We start from the raw sequence: 25,436 nt of genomic DNA, 5'->3' as shown, positions 1-25,436 counted from the left end.
CTCATGCACAGAAGTGCACATAAACACCCTCATACACATTCACAAGACACATAATCTTGTTTTAGAAAGATATGGAAGGTCATGGGTTCTCTATGTCCTTATAGAGTTGTCAGCATTATAACCGATTTGAGAACAATTTGTAGACCTGGTCTCCACAAGGTCATTGCAACAACTCTTGACAGTGATAATGAAAAGTGTGACCTTTGCTCTTACATGGATGGAGACATCAGGACGAAAGCAGCATTCTGGGAAAACGGAGAGGGGCTGATTGCGGAGAGCAGCAATGGCCTATTCATAATCTTTTTTTTTTTTTTTTTTTTTGGTTTTTCAAGACAGGGTTTCTCTGTAGAGCCCTGGCTGTCCTGGAACTCACTTTGTAGACCAGGCTGGCCTCGAACTCAGAAATCNGCCTGCCTCTGCCTCCCAAGTGCTGGGATTAAAGGCATGTACCACCACCACCCGGCCCTATTCATAATCTTGATAGTCAACTTGATGAGATTAACAGAAGCCTGGGAGAGAAGCAAAGCCTGGTTCTGGCTCTGTCTATAGTGCTTCTCCAGAGAGAATTAACTAATTAATTAATTAAGGGATGACTATACTTTCAGGGATCACTTCTATAGTTCGTTACTAGAGAAGTTTCTCTGACTGTGTAGAGCACCCAAAACCACGAACGTAGCGTTCCCCGTTCCCTCCTGAGCGTGAAGCCGGCTCTAGGTGCTGCTTGGTTGCAGCTGCCTCTTGCCATTGATGATCATTCTTCTCTCCTCTGGGAGGGTGAGAGGGAGGGAGCACAGTCTGAGTGAGAAAAAAAGAAAGAAAAACATTAAGAGAAGAAACCCCTCCCTGAGCTTGACATTCACCAAAAGATTGGGGGCCCAGTAGGGATAGGGAGAGGAAAGAGGTAGAAGGGAGAAGAAAGAGGAAGCCTGCTGGTGCCTCCCTCTGCCTTGTGTCTGCCGAGAGCTGAGCTGCCCTGCTCTCCCATGCTCCATCCGCCTTAACATTCGACCTCACCTCAGGCCCATAGTTACACAGCTAACTGACTGGACTGACCATGAGCCAAAAGATGTTCTTGCTCAGGCATTTGGTCACGGTAGCAACAGCAGGGAAAATACTGCTAAAGATGGCATCAGAAATCAGCCTGAGGAACTAGGGAAGTGTATCACTGTCAGGGCAGAGTGCCTGCTGGGCAAGCATGGGGACCTGAGCTCAGTTACTAGCATCCATGTTAAATAAACAAACAAATAAAAAAGCCATGTGTGGGTTGCATAGCCTAATACTGGGGAGGCAAAGGCAGACAGGAGGATCCCTGGGGCCCACTGGTCCATAAGTGCAGCCAAATTGGTTCAGTGGAAGGTTTGCCTCAATATAACAATAAGAATAATAAGAATAATAAGAATAATAAGAATGTGGGGATTACTCCACATGATTGATAAGAGACTAATCATCTACTACCTGGGCTCTACATGCATGTATACATGCACATACCTGAAAATACACACATACACACAAAGCCTTGTAAAAGGAGGAGGCTTTCAATGTACAGAGAAGTGAACGGAAACAAAATAAAATATTTGTAAAACAAAAATAAGGAGATGTGAGGATTGGGAGGTGTGGACCATATCTGAAGTCAGGAACTGACACACAGAGCGGTGACAGGCAGGAGAGAGTACACTGGGAACAAGATGTAGTGACAGGCAGGTGAGCAGACATTGGGAACCATCATGATAGACTTTCAGGAGTGCCCAGGGGATCCCAGGAGCAGGCTGGTTAGTTAGGCTTGCTGTGTCATTGATCAGGGTTCAAGTGTTAGACCCTACCTAAGGTAGACAGTGATAGAGGAATTATATAAGCACACGCTGTAATGTGCACACATGTGCATGTAAGCACATGCGGGTCCACAGATTTATGAAAGTGCATGTACAGATATATTACAGACACAAACACAAACATATGAGAGGAAAAAAGGGATTTGTTTTGTTTCTAAAGATCACCACAAGCTGCAAGGCCCTGTCAGTCACTCCTTAGGGCTGATTCTTGGGGCCCTGTGCCTTCTCTGTATCTAAACTTATCCATGTGGTGGCTGCAGATTCCTTTGGGCAGAGGAAAGTCTTCCAATAGAGACCCTGGCTATTGGAAAGGAAAACACACCAGACCTGGAAGTGAAGTGTGGGAAAAGGACAGACTCTGACCAAGGATCCGGAGACAGTGAGGGAGGGAGAGGCCTCAGTGGCTAAGGGGAAGGGACTTGCCTGAGTGGCTATTAAGAAGAGTCTAAGTGCAGTTAACTAGTATTTACTAGCTACTAACTAGTTTTTAAACAAAGAGTCTATGTACAGTTAACTAGTGTTTTCCCCTCTATGAAAGAATAGCTAAACCACCTTTGTAATTAGAACATTAACATGCAAATTTCACCACTGAAGGACTTGGATGTGAGTTCTATCAAGTCAGTGCTACATTGCCTCAGAACCCAGGGTGGGCTTGCAAGTTGCTCAGCAAGATTCTCCCACAGACCACTGGTGGTGAGCAGCTGTCCGTGGAAAAAGGCCAATTCGGGAGAAACAAACATGAGTCCATGGGACAGGATCTTCTTTCCTCCATTCAATCCAAAACCATGTATAAGGAGTCCTGAGACAAAGCAAAAGTCCTGAGACAAAGCAAAAGTGTCTATTCTTACAGCATCAAATCTGCAGGGATTCAATTAGAAAAAGTGGCATGCTTTTGAGCCCATAAAATATTAATATCTGGCCATTTACAGAGAGGCGCCTTTCCAATTGTTCCCCTCTTGAGATCCATCACAGACTATGTCAAAGAGGACAATAAAGTATGAACCTTCTGTGTGATAAAAAGTTCACTTTCACCTAATCCTGGCTGGTTCATTAGAAGACCCAAGTCACTGGATGCTGGCAGCCCACAGGCAAGAGATGTAAGGGCAGCACAGCCCTCACGTCTGGGCAACCCACAGACTGCAGCACGTGCAGACAGTCCTTCATGAATGTCACCATTAGGAGTGAAGCGAAAACCAGCCACTTGGCCCCATTTACAGCTCCATCCCTCATAGCTAGCTGGGCTCTCCCTTTTTATGTTTCAAACCAACACATAATATTTTACATATTTATGGAATCTATTATGACAATTTCAGACAAATAACTGGTGTATAATAAACAAATCAGGGTAGCTGCTTTTTCCACACCCTCCAGCATTTAGAATTTCCATACCCAAGCATTTTTTAAGCCATCAATTTGTGTATAGTCTCTTTAAAATGCCTTCACTAAATGGAAGGAAGGGAAGAGAAAAGGGATGGGGTGGGGGATAAGAGGAAGGGAAAACAATCCTCTGAATCAGCTTGTAGTGAAAACTCACTTCCTGAGAGTGAGTTCCCTGTGGTGAGTCCAGGTTTTAATTCTCTGACATCCACACCTCCTCTTCTGCTAAGAAATGGGAAATTCCTGACTCGTGGCAGGTGCACGATTCTGGCCAATGATGTATGCGGAGAAAATTGCTTCCCTGCTATCCCGTGGGAAGCCATCCTTAGAGGTCAACATCATGTATGGCCGGAGAGCAACCCCTTGACCAGTGTCCACCCTGCTAGTGCTTCTCAGCTCTTCCCCCTCAGCTGTCCTTCCTCTCCCCCTCTTCCTTCCTTTGACATTCCATGGCATCACTCCAGTGTGAGCATGTGCAGTCGTCTGTACATACAGTGTTCATGTGATGAGCCTTGAGGAGTACACCTGGGAACCCACACCGTCCACACAACCATGAAGATGAACAGGTCCCTCAGGCCTCCTTTGGGTCCCTCACCCTTCCTTCATCCTCTTGCCTAGGAAACCCCAGATGACACTTCTCTGTCAGGTTAGTTTGCATATTTTAGAACCTCATACAAATGGAGTTATAGGATGTCCTACCCTTTGTATTGGCCTGACTTCTTTAACCAGGAGTCATAATAATGTTTTGACTCGTGTGCACTTTCATATATAGAGTAGCGTGCCCCTCTCTATTGCTGGGTAGTTTCTCTATTGTGTAGGAGGCATGTCACCTTTTAAAACAAGTCTATTTTAAGCTGTTAATGGTCACAGGGCTATTTGCAGTTTAGGGCTCTTACAAATAGCACCACCAGGGAGCCTCTGTTTACAAGTGTGTGCGTGGACTTATACTTTATTTCTGTTATTATTTCTGAGTAAACACCCAGGAATAGAATGGAAGGTACACAATGTTTCACATCCCCACCAGCACATGGGAATATTCAGCATCTCAGTGTCCTCTTTTAAAAAACAATTGTGGCTGGGGAGGAGATTCAGTTTGTAAAGCATTTTCCACATAAATGCAAGGGCCTTAATTTAGATCGCCAGCACCCACGTTAATGCCAGGCCTGGCCCCAATTATCTGTAACACCAGAGATGGGGAAGCAGGGACAGGTGAGTCTGCAGAACTCACTGGCCGTTAGCTTAATTGAGTCCGAGTTCAGCTAAGGTTTGTTGAGAGAACCTGAATCCAAACAAGGGTGGGGAATAGCGGAGTAAGATACTTGAAATCAACCACTGACATGCACATGCATGTGTGTCCACACACACACACAAATACCACACATGCAATGGACACAATGGTTCTGCTGGGGTCTGGTGCAAGCCAGACCCCGTACTTGAAAGGCAGAAGCAGGAGGATCAGGAGTTCTTGTCACATCCTTTCTTACACAGAGAATTTGAGGTGAGGCTGTGCTGCATGAGACATGAGACTCCCATCTCAAAAACAAAGCAAAACAAAAACTCCTACTTAGAGTTTCACTTGGGCTCATTTAATCTATAAATCAGCTTAGTGAAAATTAATATGTTAATAATATAAAGATTTGCTATCTATTATGTGGCATCTTTATATTAATGCAAGTCTTTAATTCAGTAATATTTTCTACTCTTTAGTGTATAGCTCTTATCTATAGTCTTCCAAAATTAATCACTATTTAATGTTTTTAATATTGTTCACAATGGTATTTTTAAACTTCATTTTTAATCATCTATAGCTAGTATATTGAAACAATTATTTGTGCATATTGATCATGTAAGATACACTCCTGTTAAATGCACTTATTCATTCTGATAGCTTGTTTTTAACTTCTTGGGATTTTCCACATAGATAGTTATTTCCCATGAACAAAGGCAGTTTTACATCCTCCTTTCTGATGGGTATGCCTTTTATTCATATTTCTTGTCTTAGTGAACTAGCTAAGACCTCCACTCCAATGCTGAGTCCAGTGACAAGAGCATGGACTTTGCCCTGCCCTTGGCCTCAGAAGGAAAGAATTCATTCTTTACTGTGGTCTGAAAATGGCTTACCCTGCCTGAGCCCTCAAAGTCTTATGTTAATGCTAGAAAGAGAATTCAAACTTAATCTGAATATGGTGTTATAAGCAGGGATCTTTGGGGAATGGTTAGTCTAAGTTAGGAAGGAGCCCCCACAAACAAATTGTCCTGGTTTGCTTTTGATTGCTGTGATAAAACACCAGGACCAAAAGCAACTTGGAGAGGAAAGAGCTTATTATGTTTTATAGGTTAGAGTCCATCATGGAGGGAAGCCAGGGCAAGAGCTCAAAGCAGGAACTGAAGCAGAGACCATGAAGAAACACTACTTACTGGCTTGTTACCCATGGCTTGCTCAGCCTGCTTTCTTATAGAACCCAGGACCACCTGCCCAGGCAGGGGTGGCACACCCACAGTGGCCTGGGCCTTCCCACATCAATCATTACTCAAGAAAATGTCCTACAGATATGTCCATAGGCCAGTCCAATGGAGGCACTTCCTCATGTGACCTTCACTATTTCTAGGTGATTCTGTGTCAAGTTATTTTAAAAACAAACAAACAAAAAACTAACCCACACATGAGTCCTCAGGGTGTTATAACAAGACAACCTTGAGCTAGAGAGGTAGTTCAGTGGTAGCACATCTGCTTAGGACAAGCAGGGCCCTGAATTCAATCCCCAGCACTGGAACAACTGGCAGTGGGGCATGAGACCAGATACATATACATTCACAGTGCACCGGTCATATATAATGCAGTCCAGAGGAGCTTGCACCAGAGCCTAAAGCATACTGTTTGGACCCTATAACTCCACAGTCTTGACCCAAAAATATATGTCTTCTCTCTACAAAGTGAATGGCTTCTGGCATTTTACTAAGCAACAGCTGACAAAACACTTTCACTGTTAAATATTATCAAAGTCTTCAGTGTCTTTACTGAGTTTTAGTCTGCATATTTGCACATAACTGAGAGAGGTGGAAACAGCTCACGCCATAATCGTGGGTTGTGGGTTTCTCCTCATGGCACTACCAGTCTTTATTTTGTGCATTTTGAAGCAATGTTATTGGTACAGTCTTGTCACTATGCACTTTTGGTGAACTGATCCCTTTGTCATTGAGGGGATGTCACTGTCCCTAAGGATACTCCTTGTTCTCAAACTGTCAGGAATTCGTAGAGCTACTACAGCTTCTTCTTAAGGGAGTCAGCATGTTTTACCCTTTTCATTCCTCAGCTTTAATCTTTGTCTTATTTTTAATGTATCCACTATATAATTAGATTTGCGGTAAGAAATTTAGAACACCGATTTGTGAAGGTAAATTCCGCTTGTTAGAGTAAAATGGGCTCCCGGAGCTAAGAGGCAGCTTTGATCTTTGGTGAAATTTGTAAGTCCACAGCTTTCTAATCAACCTTGGCTGCTCCATAATCTTTTCTTTCTCCTCAGTGTAGAAGAACTCACTGCCCCCATGCCTGGGCTTCTGTCCCTTCGTGTGGACATGAAGGCCAGTGAGGTGGCTGAGATTTATACGTTGCTGAAGTCAGTTTTAAGGGAAGCAGCAATGATGAAGATCTGGTGTGTTATACACAGAGGAACTTGAGAGAGCAAAAGAGGCCCAGTCACAAGTAGTAGGTCACCATCCAACTGCAACCAGAGGACCCCTGTCCTGTCCTTACAAGGCCCAGTGAGGATGACAAGAATCACCTTGGTTGTGATACTGGTGTATAAACATCTCACATGCTGACTGGGGGGGGGGCAATCGGTGTGCTTGTGTTGTTAGTAATGGCTCAATGGCTAAGCAGCTCCCATGGAATGTCTTTGATTGAATAAAATCTAGACACTTTGCTAAGCTCAGCCACCTACATACTATCGTTCTTGTAGGCACCAAACAGTTCTGTGACAGTGACAAGAACTTTTTATTTTGTATTTAGGCTTTAAAAAAAAACATTTTTATTGATTCTTTGTAAATTTCATATCATGCACCCCAATCCCACTCATCTCCCCGCGTCCCTTCGTATCCCTTGCCCTTGCAACCCTCCCTTGCAAAAGAAAATAAAAACAAGACCAAAAAACCAAATCTCACTGTGGAAGCTGTACTGTGTTACGGTGTGTCACACAGTATTCCTTTCTGCCCAGAATCCTTAGTCTGGTTTGAGGCCTCTGGCTTCTGCTACACTCTCAATACTGGATCTTCACCTGGACTCCTCTTGGATAGCCTGTTGTTGCCCTGTGTCATGAAGATCCTGCAGCTTTGGCTCTGCAGGACCAGCCCTTCACATGCTCCAGCAGTTAATACATAGGGTAGATGTTGGGGTGGGCCAGCTCAAAGCCCTGGATGGTAGCTGAGTTAGTCAGCCCACCAGCTCTCCCACACCCATACCACCAGGGCAAGCTCTCCAGCACTACACTGGTTAGCCCTGCCTCCTTCATGACAAAGCCAGCAAGGGACCAGGACAGTTCTCCAGCTCTCATACCTTTTGGCAGGATCACCTGCACCCCTACCACCAGGGCCAGCTCTCCCAAATGCTGCAGCCTATGAGGGCAGAGTCAGCTCTGCACAACCCTTGGACATCAACATGCTCCCAGGCAGCAGCCCAGAGCAGGGATGTCCACAAGGCCTTTGGTGGGAACATGGATCCTGAACATTGACACAGACTCCTGAGGTTGCATGCCTATGAATCCAGACACAGCCCTCAGCAGGAGCTCAGGCTGGGATTTCACCATGGCCTTAGGTCACAGGGCAAGCTGCTCCTGTCAGGCTGTTTCTCACACCTCCACCCTACCCACCCCATTCCCATCTCTAGTTCTGCCTCTCTTGATAGAGCACAAACAGTTCCTTGTCTCCTTCTGTCCCATCTCTCCATCACTCACTTGCACATTCTAGAGGCTCTGCTTATGGGTGGACCACATGGCAACGCATGGGCCTCTGGGAATCGTCTGCCCATCAACAAGAACCTTCTTAACCTTGGACTTGGCAGCTGAGTGCTTCCTCTTGTTTGGACCTCTCTGGAATCCATGGGAGATGTGGGTTACCTGTGACTACAGTGGGGATTCCCCTCTCTTAGCTTCTTAACCTTAGGCTTACCCTTCTCAGCCGTGCCTATCACACTGACACCAGCCTTCCTGGCTTCCTCCTTTGTGTCCAGTTTCTCTGCTTTTCTCCCAGCCAACATGGCAGATGGGAAAGACTACCCTGTGTCTTCAAAGTTGCCCTTCCTGAGGACAGTACACAGTTGGTCTTGTTCTTGTCACCAACACTCCTGTCATCTAGCACTCTTTGCCTTGACTTTGGATGTTGAGACCACTTTCTTTTATCTAGTGGGATTGCTGACATGTTTGAGTTTAAATCCACCATTTGATGTGGTTTTCCTATTTCACTTTTTTCTCTTTTCCATTTACTTTTCTTGCTTTGTTTTAGGTTATTTTATTTATATATCTATTTACTGACTTTGTTTTGTTTTTATTTTTATTTTTTAAAGCAAGGTCTCACTATTTATCCCAGACTGGCCTTAATTTGTAGTTCTCTCCCCAGCCACAAAACTGTTAGAATTACTGGAATGCCCTATTAGGTTCAGCTAATTGGCTGTTTTTCATTATTTCATTCTCCCTATGGTATGTCTATGTGTGTGTGTCTGTGTGCCTCTGTGTGTATATATCTATGTGTCTGTCTGTCTTCCTCTCTATTTCTCTCTCTGTGTGTCTCTGCCTCTGTCTCTGTCTCTGTGTGTGTGTGTGTGTGTGTGTGTGTGTGTGTGTGTGTGTGTGTGTGTGTATGTAAGCATGCATGCAAGTGTGTGCACAAGAACAAAGAGAGGCCAGAATTTGATGTGAGATGTCTTTCTTGGTCACTTTCCAGTTATATTTTGGGTTAGAATCCCTCCTTGAGCTAGAGTCTCTCTGATTTGACTAAGCTAGCTGGTCAGCAGGTCTCAGCATCCTCCGTCTCCATCTTCCCAGTGCTGAATGTGTGCCATATCTAGCTATTCTAGCTAAGTTCTTGGGATTAAACTTATACCGTCATGTTCACACACCAAGCACCTTACCGAGTAACCCATCTCAACATCCCTTTTGTTGGATTCTCACTGCTATCTCTTTGCTTTCTGTCTTTAGGGGTTGCTCTAGAACTGAGTTTCTTAGTCTTGGTGCTATTGGCATTGTGGCTACAAAACCCTTTCTTTCTTTGGGGAGCTGATCCTGTGCAACTTACAATACTTAACAGCACCCCTGGCTCCTCCCACTAACTTCCAGGAACACTCCTCCCCTTGTTGTGATGAATGTCCTCAGGATCATGTATGGAGGACTTGTTTTGTTTAGCAGTGTCAAGGCTCAAACCCAGGGCCCTATACATGCTAGCAAGTACTCTACATGCAGGGCTTAGAGATTAATCATATTATAGTCAAGCAGATATAGATAGCACTTTGAGTATGCAGTTCAGTCTTTTGACATTGTGATATAATGTCATCTAAAAACATGATAGATTCCTTTCATAACTATTCTGGGATGCATTATACCCAGCCGGTATAAGAAAATTGTCTGTACAGTAAGAAATTGTCTGTACCCATGCACATACAAGCAGCACTAAGAAAACTCATAGAGAAGGAGGAGGGAGAGGGAGGAAGAGGGAGAGGGGAGAAGAGGGACAAGGAGGAAGAGGGAGAGAGAGGAGGGAGAGAGAGTAGGAAGGACAGGGAGGAGGAGGAGGGAGAGGGAAGAGGAGGGAAAGGGAAGGAAAGGGAAAGTGCATGGAGGTAGGAGAACAGCATGGTGAGAGGAGAGTTGGGGAAATAAAATAGGAAATAGATTTGATCAAAACACATATGCATTATGAAATTTCCAATATAATTATAAAACTTTAAAAGCATATTTTTTCTATATTGCTCCGTCATACTGCTTTATTTGATATGTATTATCCACTTTTGTGGTCCTGGTGTATGCAGGATGGGCCAGCACTGAGGTGCACTCTCTTTCGCCAGTATCATGGCCATGCCTGTGACTTCTCCATCAGCTAGAAACCCCGACACACTTTGTTTGTGCTTCTTCAACACAATCTCTTAACAGATTTTAAGATTAACAGGGAAAAAGTATCTCTGCTTATGTACTCTTTATATAACTTTAACTTTCCATCTGGTATCAATATATTTTCTGCTTAAAGGATTTATTTTAACATTTCATAAGGGAGCTGTCTTCAGATGATGGCTTCTGTCGTTTGTAGGTTTGAAAGAACGGCGTTTCTGTCGCCTTTGGTTTTTTGTGGGGTTTTTTTATTTTATTTTTTTTAAATCTGTTCAGTAGGTAGAGGATTCCAGGCTAACAGTTGCTTTCTTTCGATACTTTCAAGTGTCTTAGGACAGGTATCATTTCCAAGGCGTGCCTTTCATGTTTGTCTTTGTTCTGTGGCATGCCTCCTTTCTCTGACGACTGGGTTGACATGACTGGTCACTTGATGCTGTCCCACAGCTTGCTGGATAATTTCTGTCACCCTGCCTTTAGGGTCACTGATCTGCAGTGTCTGAAGCACTGATAATTACAGCTGATTTCTTGTCCAGGATGTCTTTTTGTCTCTAAAATGCTAGCCTGGGTATTCTTATCTATTCCTCTGTCTGTTTCTATTGGGTTAGCACTTTCTTTTAACTTCTTAAATAGCTGGTTTGCAAGAGCGGCTTTAGTAACCTGTCTACTAATCAGATCGCATATTTCATGCTTGAGTCTATTTCTACTGATGGAATTTTTTCCTCATTCTGGGTTGTAGGTCGTGATTTCTTTTGCATGCCTGATCTTTTTTGGTTGTTATTGTTGTTGGAAGTCAGGGACTATGTGGATTTTCCAGTGTGCGATGAGGTTACTTAGAAATGACTTTGGTGCTGTCAAGGATCAGTATTCTGAAGGCCAAATCTCACCCCTTTTCCCTTCCTTTAAAAGAGCTATAAGTGGAGTGTCTCCAGCCATACCTATCCAACTGCATAGGTGGCCAGTGGGTACTTTGGGGGTACTAACAGCCAATTTGCTAAGCTGAGATGGAAATCACATGACAAAATCTAAAATGTTCCCTATCTGGCCCTTTATAGAAAATCTGTTGCCAACCCCTACTTGAGATGAACACCTTGCTAGGTGGCTCCCGAACAGCCCTAACCTCTGCTAAGCTGTCCCCACCACTGAGGCAATATCTAAAGATGCCCAGACTACTTGTCACCACATTAGTCCACTCTGGAAAATGGCAACACGTGAAACTTATAGTCCCTGTAATCTCCAGGGAATTGTCCTGTGCAGTGCAGTGACCTCAGACACGTGTCTGACCAGTGCCTCCCACCCATGACCAAGGAAATATCTCTTGTAAATGTCACTAGCATATTCTCTCTCTCTTCCTCTCTCCCTCTCCCCCTCCCCCTCCCCCCCCTCTCTCTCTCACACACACACACTCACACTCTCACACTCTCACTCTCTCTCTCTCCAGCCTTTTGTCCATGCTGAGTTTTTGCTCAACTCCAGGTCTCTGTTGGGCTTCTCCCTCCCTCCACCACAGCCCAATAAGTAGTCTTCCTTATCAACAATATGTCAACCACAGCACATGCTTTGTTTCCCTTCCTGGGTGAGCACTGTCCTACCCTGCCTGTTGCCCAGTATCTGTAAAATACTCTAGGCTTCTTCTGTGCATAGAGCACCTTTGTATTGAGTGAGCTAGTCAGAGCTGGGTTTTCTGTTAGGTGCAACTTGAAACACCCCAACTGAGACAGGCACACAAAGGGATAAGGTACCAGCCTTGTGGAGGATGTATTGTCCCTCTGAACCCTGAACAGTAGGTTGAGAAAGAGATCGTGGAACAAACAAACAATGCCCAAAGCCTGAAAAACACTAGGCTGCTGCTATAAGAAGGGGGCCTTCTCAATGCTGCAGGGTCCATTTTCATGCCTGGCCATGGGCAGCATCACAGAGCAGGTGAGCTCAGCCACATCTGCATCTGCTGTTCTTGCTGTTTTGATTTCATAAAGACTCCAGAGATGAAGCCAGAAGCTGGGAATGGACTAGAGGAGCACCAGGAGTTAATTCTTCCTGTGCTCTGCACCGAAGGCTCTGGTCTGGTGATGACCATTTGATTGGCTTACATTAAGCAGGTAGTAAATTAATTCCTGCAAACCCACACAACCTGCTGGGGTACCAGCCTCTGGAAGGGGCCAGTGTCCTCTATTTGAAATAGGATTGCCTCACTGTTGAACTAGAGCAAACCCAGATGGGCCACAGGTCCTGAGGTCACAGCTTAGGGTTACAAGGGCTGGCAATGGAGCCGGGTGCTTGGCATAAAGAGGGAGAACGCAGAGAGAGGGTGGTAAAGGACAGGAACTGAGGGTGAGGCCTCTGGAGACGGCTGGGGCTTTAGGTTAAGACGGGTCATCCCAGGCAATTTGAAACGAGTCAAAGGTCTGGATGGCTAGATGCAGGTTCTAGAGTCACATTGCAGGAGGCAATTATAAGGAACAGAGGGCCAGGGTTTGATATACTTGTGAGCTGACAGTTACATTCGGAATGCATGAGGCTTGGATTGGGGCTAATCCCACCATCCCACAGTCTCCAGCAGTAGCAAGTTCAGGAATTCATCCATTCCAGGCATGTTCTCTCTCAGGCAGTAGCTTGATGGATGTGTTCCAAAGAGAGGGATTTTACGATGGGTTCATGGGAGGAGATGTCCTCCAATGTTAACACGGCAACTAATGAAGCATTGAGCTTGAAGCAGGACACCTTGATGCTGCTTCTATGCCATCTGAGCCACTAGACTGCCAGGTGGATGTGAGCAAGTTGCTTTAAGCTCCTGAAACATTAGTTTCTCCTCGCAGAAGTAAACGGTTTGAGCTGAAGACCTCCCCTGCAGTAACTAACTCCTTAACTCTGTGTCCTCCAATGCAGCAGTGCTGCACAGACATTTTACACTCCTGAGAAATCCTTTTGATGGAAACATTGTTATCTTAATGTTGATGAGATGAACAAAGCCCAATAAAGATAAGGGATAGGTTCAGGTTTGCACAGCCAGGAGCTGACATAGCCAGGAATCTTTGGCCAGCCTTGACTTCTAAGCCATGAGGCTACCTCTTGCTTCTGACCAATGATTATAACTGATCCATGTATAGACATCACCAATATAAATCTTGAGCTCTCAGATAAATCTCAGGAGGATACACTAGGATGCAAGTGGAGCCCTGTATCTGCTCTACCCAGTACTCCATTGAGAACTGCCGATAGACAACATGGAAGACACAGTGACTTGGAAATAGCAAGCATCTTTCCATTTGGTTCCAACTCATTCCGATTTTGATATCAACGCAGACACACTATCTATGGTCTTTATTGAGTCATGGTTTAAAATAACCTTGGCTCCTGAGAACTTTCGAGGTCTCAACAGTTGAGGTAAATCTATTTAAAATCAGTGTCCTTTCACTAAAACCAAGGGCCCTCAAATTAAGCATTCTTTTCATGCTTCAGTAATTCCCCAGTCTGGTGATTAATTACCGAAATGTTAAAGGTCTTTTATGTTTATGATACATGCCTGCGTTATGCAGGCTCATAATGAATTGTAATTTTTTCATTAACGCCCTTCATATTCATTGTTTGCACTCTATTATATCTTAGTTGATAATTTAGATAACATTTAGAAGTAATAAAACTGTTTTTTCATTAAAGAAACTCCACGCTTCCAACTTCTCACTGAGGTTAATAAAAACCTGTTTTGCAAAGGAGGGAAAATAAAGGCCCGTTCCCTGAAATCCAGTTAATTTGAGAACTTACTGGAGAGGGCAAGGAAGATGGACTTCCGGTCTTCACTTTGCTTCTCACCAAGACCCATCAGCCATGGGGCCCTTCGATGTGTTGCCTTCACCTGCCGGCACCTTATTTTCTTCCTCTGCAAAATGGGGCTGAGAGAGGGAGCAGCTAGCTGGTGTTAACGTGTGAGGTGAATTGTCAGAACAAATGAGCCTCACTGAACATTCCTGAATCAAATAGGGACATCACTCTTCTTTAAGGAAAAGTTAACAGGAAACTGTCACTGAGATAAGGACTTGGCTACAAACCCTGCGGAGTTCATTTATTGCTCCTCAGAATGGTCGCCTGTCTTTGTGCCCTTCATTCACACCTCAAAGCTTGAAAAGCCTGCAACTCCTCTATTTAAATACAATGGCTGGGGGCGGGGGGGGGGGGGATGACAGGTATCTCAGGGAGATAATTTCAAAATTGCCACTGTTTCCTCCGTTGCTGTCTCTACTGATATCTGTCTTGTCCATTATGATCCAGAAAGAGCCTGTTTGAATCTCAAACATGTACTCGACACAGGCAAGGAAGAGAACGAAGTACCAGAAAAGAACAAATTGAAATTATAATCAGCTAATTATATCCCCTCTTAATTGAGACACTGATTTTTTTGACAGTGGATCAAACCAGCCTGGCATCTCCTGCCAGCCAGAGCTGGGGAAAGTTTCTGGTCATGAAACAATATTAATAATAATAGAAACAAACAGCTTTCAGAGAGGCCTCAGCCTCCATTCAGGTTCCATTTATCCCTTCATTTGATCCATTATAAGAACACTGAGAATTGGTGCCAGGGAGTGCCGGCAGGCGCCCAAGGGATGCTCTTGGCTTCAACCTTGACTCCCCTTTGTCACAGCCTGCCTGCCTCCCACCTGCCAGCAGCTCCCTCCACCACCTGTGCTGACTGCTCCCCCTCGCAGCCTTATTGCCCCAGGCTAGCCTCAGATTATGTCTCTATTGTTAAATAACCTTCAAAAGGTCCTTTTATTCCTGCCTTTTTGACCTACAACTCTGCTTTTCCACCATGTGGTCACACTTCCCTGTCACTTCTCCTGTCACTTCTCCGCTTAGCTTTGGATTCTTAGTTTCTCATTGTGTCACCTTGTGGTCTCAGCTCCTGTCACAGATGGGGGTGATTTTGATGATGATGAAGGGGTAGGAAGTAGAGATGGAGACTTTAAATGAAGGAGATTCCCCTCACCCACATCTTCAGCTGGCTATAGTGGATGTTGCTCACTGAGGCACTGCCTTCAGAGTTCACCCATCGCAGCCAGCATAGGGGAGGGCAGAGCAGACCCAGTGTTCCTCCTGCCTCTGTGGCAGTTCAGTGATTACTCAGACCACACTCACTCTCTTCTCGGTGAGGCCTGGTCACTAATGCATGACTCCCACTCTTAATGAAAATTCATCCCTACAGAGATGCGTGCCTCTTCAGAAAGCCCGGCCGCAAGCCTGAGGGTGTTGTGTTTGTGGTCTGGTCACTCTCTTAGGAAAGGGTGTTCAGATGTGCTCTATTATCCAAGATGCAGGGCAAAACATAGCCCTCATGACAGAAATGGCACCGATCTCCAAGTTGGAAAAGCACATTTAAGACAGCATCAAAGGCAAGATCAGAAATGAAAGCTATCGTGAGCATTGAAAACAATGGTTGGGTGACTAGGGGCTTCCAGGGGAATGGGGTAACACAGAAATATGCCCGGAGTCTATGGTAAGCAGCTATTGCACAGAAGTCAAACTGTTCAGAGTCAATCAAATATTTGTCATACAAGTATGAGGAGGTGAGTTCAGATCCCCAGTAGTCACATAAAACGCCAGCCAGCCATGATAGAAGATGCTTGTAAGTCCAGAACTGAGGAGGTAGAGACAGGAGGATTCCTGGGGCTTGCTGACTGGCTGGCCAAGCTAAATCTGGGAGCTCCAGGTTCAGTGAGAAACCCTGAAGATGGAAATAAAGTGGGATCTGGGTGTGATGGCCTTTAATCACCTTTAATCCCAGCACTCAGGGAGGCAAAGACAGGCAGATCTTTGAGTTCTAGGCCAGCCTGATTGACCTTGTAAGACCCTGGCTAGCCAGAACTAGATAGTAAGATGATGTCTCAATGAAAAGACCGTGGAGAGGGAGAGAAGACAGTCTCTAGCTTCCACACACGTGCATGCATATTTGTAAATACATACCACACACACACATACACACACCAGATATACAGACATACACACACACACACATCCATCAGTTCCCTTCCACTGCAGGAGGGCCCAGAAAAGGCTTTCTAAAAGCAGGGTCCCTCTAAGCAGGCTCTGAAGGATAGAGGCAAGCTTGCCAGGTAGAGTGGGATTTGTTTCAAGGATAATATTGTGATTTCTGCCCAACTTTTAAGGAACGCATATGTCCACTGAGTGACAGTCATTTCACAAAGCCAGACGTGTCTGTGGTGTCTGTGTTCTTTTTCTAGCTCCTTTCTTATTTATTTATTTTTAATGTAATGGTTATTTCGTGGTACTTACAAAATGTCCTCTGCCTGCCAGCAACGAAGGCACCAAAAATATCAGAGAGGGAAATAAAGGTGCCAAGAAATGAACAAAAGGCAGGAGCCGGGCTCCTTCCATTGAATGAAGTGAAATCTTGCAGGTAGGGGATAGCATGTTGAATGTAAAGGAGAGGCAGCCAAGTCCAGAGGCATACCTATACCCATCCTTGCCGCTATTCATGGCTGCACACACAGGCACACTGCTAGTGACTGCACTGGGCTAGCTGAGCCACAGGACCCTTTGGTGACTTGGAATTCTGCCCCATGGTTAGAAAGAAGGCTTTCTCCTGGGATGGCTTCTGGTCTGAGAAGAAGCCTCCGCAGTGTCTCTTCTGGGTGGCATGCCTGCAGGGATCCTGGAAACAGCTGGCAGGAGGCTGGAGCAGAATGCTGGTCATGAATCTCAGCTTCCACTTCCTGACTGAAGCCAGGGCCCAGCTCCATCTGGCTATCCTGATTTGACTTTGATTTGTGGAGCTGGAGACCCCTTTATCTGATAGCGGTAGCTCCTATACAGGGCCCATTTCCCTACTTCCTCTCCGTTCAGAGCCGTGGCCAGGCCCCTGTCTCCTTTCCTATCTACTCCTTTCTATTTCCCTTGCTCATTCCCATAATTTATAAGTCCCACTTTAGCACAGTCTGGGGAAGAAGGGTCCCTGGAAGGCTCTGACATGCACCATCAGATCCTCCTTGGTTTTTAAGCTCTTGATGCTTTAAGCAGGTCAAAGGCCAGTGGGGAACAGGACATCCCTATACAAAACAGGACCCTTCCTCCCCACAACTCAGGTAACCACTGCAGAGGGTCCCTCGACCCCAACATAAGCCTCATCATTATTCCGGATAAATCTTAGAAGAAACAAAGTGGACATTACTGGGAAGCCCCCTTCCACTTGTGGAAAAAGCCAGTGAATTTCAGGGCTGGTCCCTACAGACTCATGGCCCTGGATGTGGTATAGACCTGCCTGCTACATCCTCCATGAGCCTTGGCAGAGATCCTGGCTGGGCACCTGCTCACCCCTGGTTCATTCAGAGCTCCGAGGATGAGACAATCAAACAGAGAGTTCCAGGGGAACAACACCAGGTCATAGAGAAAGAATCAAGGCTGTGGGCCTCACCTGTGAAGTTAGGATACTTTCTCATCTGTCTCTATCCCTGAGCTGTCATGAAAATGAAATGAGATTATCGGTTCGTGTGAATGCATTCAGTGTTTTTATTGAGGACCCACTGGGTAGTAGGTTCTGGAGGTAAAGAAGGAAATATACTTACTGCCCACAAAGTACTCGAAGCAGAGTAGGGCGGGTAGACAAATGATGGTTCTCGATGCAGCCTGAAAAGCCCACAGGAGACCATCGACCAGTCTATGTACCAGGGGAAGGACTTGGGTCTGCAGGATGAATGCCTGCTATCTAGACAAGGGAAGATACAGTGCATTCCAGGCAAGGAAACCCATCTCTGCAAAGGCCAGGGGCTACAGTGATAACATCATTCTTGGGATTCTAGATTGTACTTGAAGAGGCAGAGAGAGGCAAATGAAGAGGGAGTAAGGACTGGGCCACAAAACAGCTGTGCCAGATGAGGCCATCCCAGAAAGCAGTGAGGAAGGTTTAGATAGGAGCATGGCAAACTCAGATTCCTCCTAGCAAGTCTGGGCTACAAGGCAGACTCATGGGGAAGGCAAGCCTGAGAGCACCAGACCTAAGTGGGAGCCAAGGGCAGGGTCCAGGGAAGAGGGAGAACAGGCAGGGTGGAAGGACAACAGCCAGAAGGAAGAGGAGCAAGGGGACACACCAGATATGGGTGCATAGACGACAGCAAGGACCTGGTTTGGCAGATGGATGGGAAAGGCTGTGCACACTGAGAGCTGTCACCTTTTTAACAATGAAACTTGTCAACAGGCCAGCAGTCACTTTACCTGTTACAGTGTTCTGCAAGTGGGGCTGAGGGGAAAGCAGGCCCTTTCCCCCTTATTTATGAACTCTTCTTATCTTTCTCCACAGTCTTAAAAGGGGGAAACCATTAAATACCAGTAAAGTGAAAGGAAGAGCTTTCAAAATTGAAGCTAAGAACCCAGAATGGTCGGACATTGCAAGACATGAAGTTTCATGGGATTTGCCTGTTGGAAACTCTTACTTGGGGAAAGAGTCTAGAAAGCCCCCTAAAGAGACAGACTGAGCCAGCTGTGGCAGCTCGAGCCCTATAAGCTTAGCACTCAGAAGCTGAATCAGAAGATCTGCTCTGAGGGTAAGAACAGCACGGGATGAATAGTAAAAACCTATCTTAAAAGGGGGTGTCAGGGAGATGACTCAGTTAGTTAAGAACCTAAGTTGAAGTCCCCAGCACCTATGTAAAAAGCAAGGCACAGGGACACCCATTTAGAACCCCAGCATAGGAGGAGAGACAGGCAGATCCCTGTAGGTCATGGTCTTAGCCCTGTGGGTGAGCTCTGGGTTCAGTGACAAACCCTGATCCAAAAATAAAAATAGATTAGGTGCAGAGTGACTAAAGAAGACAGCAACCTTTGGCCTACACACACACACACACACACAGACACGACACACACACACACACACACACACACACACCACAAAACCAAAAGCTAAGAAAGAAAAACATTTCTGACCACATCAAACTTGAAATTGAAAACTGTACAAAAACATCAATGTCAGAGAGAGAATTTTGCAAGAAAAATGCCTAATCAGTAGGGATTTAATGGGCCACTTTAGCTGTGCAAGACAAAGTGTTGATATTCTATGTCGGCTATTTTATAATCACCAGAGTACTTAGCTTCATGTAAGCCATCTCGTGCTCATTTAGAAATAAGGGTAATTTTATTCATTGGAAAGAATGCTCCAATTTATAGCATCGTAATTGCTCGAGGTTATACATTTTGATAGAGAAAGCTCCATGTTTGGCAGAGGTTGGGGATGACCAGATGGGGGACTCAGCTATCTATAATGACAAAGACCTCAGGGTCAGTATGACATTTGGGGGCTGTTTCAACCAAACATGGCTGGGTCATGCTGTGGTAATAAACACCTGTCTTAATTTGTTTTAAAACACTGAACCAGAATACCATAGACTGGGTTAATTAGTAATAAACACAGACTTCTTTGACTGATAGTTTTAGAATTTAGGATCAAGGCTCTGCAGAGGACCTGCACTTCATCGTCCCATGACAGAAGGATGAAAGGCAAGAGACAGAAAGTGTGAAAAAGAGAGAGAGAGAGAGAGAGAGAGAGAGAGAGAGAGAGAGCNTACAAGGGGGGGGGGGGGGGGGGGGGGGGATGACAGGTATCTCAGGGAGATAATTTCAAAATTGCCACTGTTTCCTCCGTTGCTGTCTCTACTGATATCTGTCTTGTCCATTATGATCCAGAAAGAGCCTGTTTGAATCTCAAACATGTACTCGACACAGGCAAGGAAGAGAACGAAGTACCAGAAAAGAACAAATTGAAATTATAATCAGCTAATTATATCCCCTCTTAATTGAGACACTGATTTTTTTGACAGTGGATCAAACCAGCCTGGCATCTCCTGCCAGCCAGAGCTGGGGAAAGTTTCTGGTCATGAAACAATATTAATAATAATAGAAACAAACAGCTTTCAGAGAGGCCTCAGCCTCCATTCAGGTTCCATTTATCCCTTCATTTGATCCATTATAAGAACACTGAGAATTGGTGCCAGGGAGTGCCGGCAGGCGCCCAAGGGATGCTCTTGGCTTCAACCTTGACTCCCCTTTGTCACAGCCTGCCTGCCTCCCACCTGCCAGCAGCTCCCTCCACCACCTGTGCTGACTGCTCCCCCTCGCAGCCTTATTGCCCCAGGCTAGCCTCAGATTATGTCTCTATTGTTAAATAACCTTCAAAAGGTCCTTTTATTCCTGCCTTTTTGACCTACAACTCTGCTTTTCCACCATGTGGTCACACTTCCCTGTCACTTCTCCTGTCACTTCTCCGCTTAGCTTTGGATTCTTAGTTTCTCATTGTGTCACCTTGTGGTCTCAGCTCCTGTCACAGATGGGGGTGATTTTGATGATGATGAAGGGGTAGGAAGTAGAGATGGAGACTTTAAATGAAGGAGATTCCCCTCACCCACATCTTCAGCTGGCTATAGTGGATGTTGCTCACTGAGGCACTGCCTTCAGAGTTCACCCATCGCAGCCAGCATAGGGGAGGGCAGAGCAGACCCAGTGTTCCTCCTGCCTCTGTGGCAGTTCAGTGATTACTCAGACCACACTCACTCTCTTCTCGGTGAGGCCTGGTCACTAATGCATGACTCCCACTCTTAATGAAAATTCATCCCTACAGAGATGCGTGCCTCTTCAGAAAGCCCGGCCGCAAGCCTGAGGGTGTTGTGTTTGTGGTCTGGTCACTCTCTTAGGAAAGGGTGTTCAGATGTGCTCTATTATCCAAGATGCAGGGCAAAACATAGCCCTCATGACAGAAATGGCACCGATCTCCAAGTTGGAAAAGCACATTTAAGACAGCATCAAAGGCAAGATCAGAAATGAAAGCTATCGTGAGCATTGAAAACAATGGTTGGGTGACTAGGGGCTTCCAGGGGAATGGGGTAACACAGAAATATGCCCGGAGTCTATGGTAAGCAGCTATTGCACAGAAGTCAAACTGTTCAGAGTCAATCAAATATTTGTCATACAAGTATGAGGAGGTGAGTTCAGATCCCCAGTAGTCACATAAAACGCCAGCCAGCCATGATAGAAGATGCTTGTAAGTCCAGAACTGAGGAGGTAGAGACAGGAGGATTCCTGGGGCTTGCTGACTGGCTGGCCAAGCTAAATCTGGGAGCTCCAGGTTCAGTGAGAAACCCTGAAGATGGAAATAAAGTGGGATCTGGGTGTGATGGCCTTTAATCACCTTTAATCCCAGCACTCAGGGAGGCAAAGACAGGCAGATCTTTGAGTTCTAGGCCAGCCTGATTGACCTTGTAAGACCCTGGCTAGCCAGAACTAGATAGTAAGATGATGTCTCAATGAAAAGACCGTGGAGAGGGAGAGAAGACAGTCTCTAGCTTCCACACACGTGCATGCATATTTGTAAATACATACCACACACACACATACACACACCAGATATACAGACATACACACACACACACATCCATCAGTTCCCTTCCACTGCAGGAGGGCCCAGAAAAGGCTTTCTAAAAGCAGGGTCCCTCTAAGCAGGCTCTGAAGGATAGAGGCAAGCTTGCCAGGTAGAGTGGGATTTGTTTCAAGGATAATATTGTGATTTCTGCCCAACTTTTAAGGAACGCATATGTCCACTGAGTGACAGTCATTTCACAAAGCCAGACGTGTCTGTGGTGTCTGTGTTCTTTTTCTAGCTCCTTTCTTATTTATTTATTTTTAATGTAATGGTTATTTCGTGGTACTTACAAAATGTCCTCTGCCTGCCAGCAACGAAGGCACCAAAAATATCAGAGAGGGAAATAAAGGTGCCAAGAAATGAACAAAAGGCAGGAGCCGGGCTCCTTCCATTGAATGAAGTGAAATCTTGCAGGTAGGGGATAGCATGTTGAATGTAAAGGAGAGGCAGCCAAGTCCAGAGGCATACCTATACCCATCCTTGCCGCTATTCATGGCTGCACACACAGGCACACTGCTAGTGACTGCACTGGGCTAGCTGAGCCACAGGACCCTTTGGTGACTTGGAATTCTGCCCCATGGTTAGAAAGAAGGCTTTCTCCTGGGATGGCTTCTGGTCTGAGAAGAAGCCTCCGCAGTGTCTCTTCTGGGTGGCATGCCTGCAGGGATCCTGGAAACAGCTGGCAGGAGGCTGGAGCAGAATGCTGGTCATGAATCTCAGCTTCCACTTCCTGACTGAAGCCAGGGCCCAGCTCCATCTGGCTATCCTGATTTGACTTTGATTTGTGGAGCTGGAGACCCCTTTATCTGATAGCGGTAGCTCCTATACAGGGCCCATTTCCCTACTTCCTCTCCGTTCAGAGCCGTGGCCAGGCCCCTGTCTCCTTTCCTATCTACTCCTTTCTATTTCCCTTGCTCATTCCCATAATTTATAAGTCCCACTTTAGCACAGTCTGGGGAAGAAGGGTCCCTGGAAGGCTCTGACATGCACCATCAGATCCTCCTTGGTTTTTAAGCTCTTGATGCTTTAAGCAGGTCAAAGGCCAGTGGGGAACAGGACATCCCTATACAAAACAGGACCCTTCCTCCCCACAACTCAGGTAACCACTGCAGAGGGTCCCTCGACCCCAACATAAGCCTCATCATTATTCCGGATAAATCTTAGAAGAAACAAAGTGGACATTACTGGGAAGCCCCCTTCCACTTGTGGAAAAAGCCAGTGAATTTCAGGGCTGGTCCCTACAGACTCATGGCCCTGGATGTGGTATAGACCTGCCTGCTACATCCTCCATGAGCCTTGGCAGAGATCCTGGCTGGGCACCTGCTCACCCCTGGTTCATTCAGAGCTCCGAGGATGAGACAATCAAACAGAGAGTTCCAGGGGAACAACACCAGGTCATAGAGAAAGAATCAAGGCTGTGGGCCTCACCTGTGAAGTTAGGATACTTTCTCATCTGTCTCTATCCCTGAGCTGTCATGAAAATGAAATGAGATTATCGGTTCGTGTGAATGCATTCAGTGTTTTTATTGAGGACCCACTGGGTAGTAGGTTCTGGAGGTAAAGAAGGAAATATACTTACTGCCCACAAAGTACTCGAAGCAGAGTAGGGCGGGTAGACAAATGATGGTTCTCGATGCAGCCTGAAAAGCCCACAGGAGACCATCGACCAGTCTATGTACCAGGGGAAGGACTTGGGTCTGCAGGATGAATGCCTGCTATCTAGACAAGGGAAGATACAGTGCATTCCAGGCAAGGAAACCCATCTCTGCAAAGGCCAGGGGCTACAGTGATAACATCATTCTTGGGATTCTAGATTGTACTTGAAGAGGCAGAGAGAGGCAAATGAAGAGGGAGTAAGGACTGGGCCACAAAACAGCTGTGCCAGATGAGGCCATCCCAGAAAGCAGTGAGGAAGGTTTAGATAGGAGCATGGCAAACTCAGATTCCTCCTAGCAAGTCTGGGCTACAAGGCAGACTCATGGGGAAGGCAAGCCTGAGAGCACCAGACCTAAGTGGGAGCCAAGGGCAGGGTCCAGGGAAGAGGGAGAACAGGCAGGGTGGAAGGACAACAGCCAGAAGGAAGAGGAGCAAGGGGACACACCAGATATGGGTGCATAGACGACAGCAAGGACCTGGTTTGGCAGATGGATGGGAAAGGCTGTGCACACTGAGAGCTGTCACCTTTTTAACAATGAAACTTGTCAACAGGCCAGCAGTCACTTTACCTGTTACAGTGTTCTGCAAGTGGGGCTGAGGGGAAAGCAGGCCCTTTCCCCCTTATTTATGAACTCTTCTTATCTTTCTCCACAGTCTTAAAAGGGGGAAACCATTAAATACCAGTAAAGTGAAAGGAAGAGCTTTCAAAATTGAAGCTAAGAACCCAGAATGGTCGGACATTGCAAGACATGAAGTTTCATGGGATTTGCCTGTTGGAAACTCTTACTTGGGGAAAGAGTCTAGAAAGCCCCCTAAAGAGACAGACTGAGCCAGCTGTGGCAGCTCGAGCCCTATAAGCTTAGCACTCAGAAGCTGAATCAGAAGATCTGCTCTGAGGGTAAGAACAGCACGGGATGAATAGTAAAAACCTATCTTAAAAGGGGGTGTCAGGGAGATGACTCAGTTAGTTAAGAACCTAAGTTGAAGTCCCCAGCACCTATGTAAAAAGCAAGGCACAGGGACACCCATTTAGAACCCCAGCATAGGAGGAGAGACAGGCAGATCCCTGTAGGTCATGGTCTTAGCCCTGTGGGTGAGCTCTGGGTTCAGTGACAAACCCTGATCCAAAAATAAAAATAGATTAGGTGCAGAGTGACTAAAGAAGACAGCAACCTTTGGCCTACACACACACACACACACACAGACACGACACACACACACACACACACACACACACACCACAAAACCAAAAGCTAAGAAAGAAAAACATTTCTGACCACATCAAACTTGAAATTGAAAACTGTACAAAAACATCAATGTCAGAGAGAGAATTTTGCAAGAAAAATGCCTAATCAGTAGGGATTTAATGGGCCACTTTAGCTGTGCAAGACAAAGTGTTGATATTCTATGTCGGCTATTTTATAATCACCAGAGTACTTAGCTTCATGTAAGCCATCTCGTGCTCATTTAGAAATAAGGGTAATTTTATTCATTGGAAAGAATGCTCCAATTTATAGCATCGTAATTGCTCGAGGTTATACATTTTGATAGAGAAAGCTCCATGTTTGGCAGAGGTTGGGGATGACCAGATGGGGGACTCAGCTATCTATAATGACAAAGACCTCAGGGTCAGTATGACATTTGGGGGCTGTTTCAACCAAACATGGCTGGGTCATGCTGTGGTAATAAACACCTGTCTTAATTTGTTTTAAAACACTGAACCAGAATACCATAGACTGGGTTAATTAGTAATAAACACAGACTTCTTTGACTGATAGTTTTAGAATTTAGGATCAAGGCTCTGCAGAGGACCTGCACTTCATCGTCCCATGACAGAAGGATGAAAGGCAAGAGACAGAAAGTGTGAAAAAGAGAGAGAGAGAGAGAGAGAGAGAGAGAGAGAGAGAGAGCTGACAGAGAGATGGCATCATCATCATCCATGAGAGGGGACTCCTTGTGACTTAAACACTTTCCATTGAGTATGAATATGAGGTGTGTCCCATAGACGTGTGTGTCCCCAGCAAGTGATACCAATTTGGAAAGTAAAGGAGGTGGTACCTCCCTGAAATGTTG

The 25,436-nt window shown here is 45.6% G+C and overlaps 1 protein-coding gene and 1 non-coding gene across 3 annotated transcripts in view; both read left to right on the top strand.

Annotated features, from left to right (window-relative positions):
* Asic2 (acid sensing ion channel subunit 2) overlaps positions 1 to 25,436 on the top strand; it is a 1,137,334-nt gene that overhangs the window by 957,975 nt on the left and 153,923 nt on the right. The gene's annotated exons all lie outside the window — the stretch shown is intronic.
* Positions 590 to 802, top strand: LOC115032750. The gene has a single exon (XR_003838353.1). It is a non-coding gene; the product is annotated as a small nucleolar RNA U3 (small nucleolar RNA).

The sequence above is a fragment of the Mus caroli genome, chromosome 11 (genome assembly GCF_900094665.2).
Source record: "Mus caroli chromosome 11, CAROLI_EIJ_v1.1, whole genome shotgun sequence".
NCBI classification, from domain to species: domain Eukaryota; kingdom Metazoa; phylum Chordata; class Mammalia; order Rodentia; family Muridae; genus Mus; species Mus caroli.
Note: the sequence above shows the minus strand (reverse complement) of the source record. Positions and strands in the feature narration are given on the sequence as shown.